Source organism: Lactuca sativa, chromosome 8 (genome assembly GCF_002870075.4).
Source record: "Lactuca sativa cultivar Salinas chromosome 8, Lsat_Salinas_v11, whole genome shotgun sequence".
NCBI lineage: Eukaryota > Viridiplantae > Streptophyta > Magnoliopsida > Asterales > Asteraceae > Lactuca > Lactuca sativa.
The window spans coordinates 16,534,276-16,536,853 of NC_056630.2; the positions used below are offsets into that span (position 1 = coordinate 16,534,276).

At 39.6% G+C, this 2,578-nt stretch overlaps 1 non-coding gene across 1 annotated transcript; it reads left to right on the forward strand.

The window, feature by feature from the left end:
* Positions 1-2,205: 2,205 nt before the first annotated feature.
* Positions 2,206-2,312, forward strand: LOC111919810 (small nucleolar RNA R71). Its single transcript, XR_002859610.1, has one exon. It is a non-coding gene; the product is annotated as a small nucleolar RNA R71 (small nucleolar RNA).
* Positions 2,313-2,578: the final 266 nt, after the last annotated feature.

The window sequence follows — 2,578 nt, forward strand, 5'->3', positions numbered from 1 at the left end:
TTCGGTGTTCTGGAAGTGAAAACTTCAAACGTAGTAGAGACAAGGGCACGAGGCTTGGTTCTTTTGCTTTTGGTTGATCTCGCTATATGTGATTCAATGAAAGAGTTACGGTTATCATTATTCCAAGTTTTAGTATCCCCTTTATCTTCTAAACTTTCTTTATCCTCTTCTTAGGTAGCCTCATCATTTAGCACAATGGTTTCAAGACAAGCCAAATGTGCATTCTGAAAATTGACTAAATCTTTAACAACTTTGCTTCCCTCAAGAAGATTCTCCACGTAATCAGGCAAAAAGTGCACATCTGGTTCATAAAGGGTACTAATGGGTTGCAAACTCAAATCTTCAACAAATTGGGATTTTTCATATGTACTCGTCGAGTCAGAAGGTATGACTCGGCGAGTCAATGAGCTTCCAATACTTTTAAGGATTTCTTGATAATCAGCTTCCTTGATGAGCCTCTCTATCTCCTCCAGATCTCCTTTGGAATCAAAATTCTCTTCCAAAGATAATAAGAATTGACTTGGATTGATTTCATGCCAGCACGCAAGCTCTTTTTCTAACAATTCATCCTCCAAATCTATTGAGGAAACTTTATCTTCTCTTGACTCTATGTGCTTATCCTTTTCCTCAACTTTAAAAACCACTGAATCATCCCCCACCCTTAATGTTAGCGTAGATTCATGCATATCTACCAAGGCATAAGCGGTATTCAAGAACGGTTACCCAAGAATGATTGGTATTTTAAGGTCCTCCTCCATGTCTAATATTATGAAGTCAACAGGAAATACTAGTTTATCAACTTTGATAAGAAGATCTTCACACACTCCCATTGGATGTATTATCGTTTTGTCAGCCAAATGGATTTTCATATGAATAGGCTTTGGGACTGGAAGCTTTAACTTTTGGAAAAAAGAATATGGCATAATATTAATACTTACCCCCGAATCAGTCAATGCTTGTGTGGTCATTATGTTCCCAAATTGACAAGGTACGATGATGCTTCCCGGATCGCCCCTCTTTTCTAGTAGTTCATTCAACACTATTTCAACAACTTCTTCCATATTTCTTCTAGTTGTAAAGAGGTTTTTAAGCAAACTTGCATATTTTAGTGTTTGAAATGTCGTTTCAACAAACGAAATATTCACTTGGAGTGCCCTAATTTGCTCCATAAACCTCCTATATTCTTGAATCTTCTCATTAGATATGGTTCGGCTCGGAAATGGCAAAGGGGCCCGACAAGGTTTCAAAAGAAAGCTGCTTATGTCATCAGGTCTCGGACTCGTCGAGTCCTTGTTAGCGACTCGGCGAGTCGAGTCGAGTTTACTCGATTCCCAACTATTTACCTCTTCTGTTTGAACCTTGTTGGGATTCTTCTGGACAGGGGTCATAGGAGTGAAAATTGTTTTAGAATCTGTTGTTATTGCCTTCACATGCGCCATTCTGGGATTCTGTTCGGTATTGTTAGGAAGTTCACCGGTTGTTCTTTGGTTGATTTGTTGTGCAAGCTGGCCTAGCTGTTTTTCAAAGTTATGAATGGATGATTGTTGATTCCGAAACATAGTTTGTTGATCCATAATCATAGATTGGTGATCCCTAAGCATATTTCATTGCTCCTTCATTTCAGTGTCGGTATCATTGTGTCTTTTCTTGGACGCGGCTACAAATCTTGTAAACATATATTCCAAATCAGATTTCTTCTCCAACACCGGTTCCTCTTTTTGATAAAAGACCCTTTCTTTTTGCTTATACTTCTCCTCCTTTGCCTTTTTATACTCATCATAAGATATCCATTCTTTCTTGGGTTTCCACCAATTGTCATCATACCTATCATCATTTGAATAGCACACTTGCACCTTCTGGTTCCCGTTATCATCAAGATCACAATATTTAGTGAGGTGAGGTCCTCTACAGTTTTCACAACCCACCCTAATGGCATGGATGGATTGGTCCATCTTAGTCATTCTTCGATCCAAATTCTCTAACTTAGCCATCATTGCTGCCATGCTATCATTATCTGAGTTCACCACCCCTCGACTTAGTTCATTCCTTGGGTTATGATATTCTCTAGAGTGCTTAGAGATTTCTTCAATTAGTTCTTTGATCACCGGGGGTGGCTTCTTTGTGAGAGGTCCTTGCGAATCAAGGAGCTGCCTAGTTGTTACATTAACTCCATCATAGAAAATGGAGACTTCTTGTTGACTGTTTAAATCATGATGTGGGTAGTTCCTTAGTAGGCCCTTGCATCTCTCCCACGCCTCATATAATGACTCTCCAGCTTGTTGTTCAAAGTTGGCTATGGCTTTCTTCAAGTTGGCTATCTTTGAAGGAGGGCAAAATTGGTCTATAAATTCTTCTTTCCTTTTAGCCCAAGTAGTGATGGATCCTAGAGGGAGTGATTTCAGCCAATCTTTCGCAGCTCCCTTGAATGTGACTGGAAGCATACGAAGCAAAACAGTGTCGCCAGGTACATTTGGAACATTAAAGTAGTCGGCTACATCGTTGACCTCGTCCAAATGTTTGTATGCGGCTTCGTGATCTTTCCCGTAGAAGGGGATTTGCTTAAGTTAAGCAAGTATGT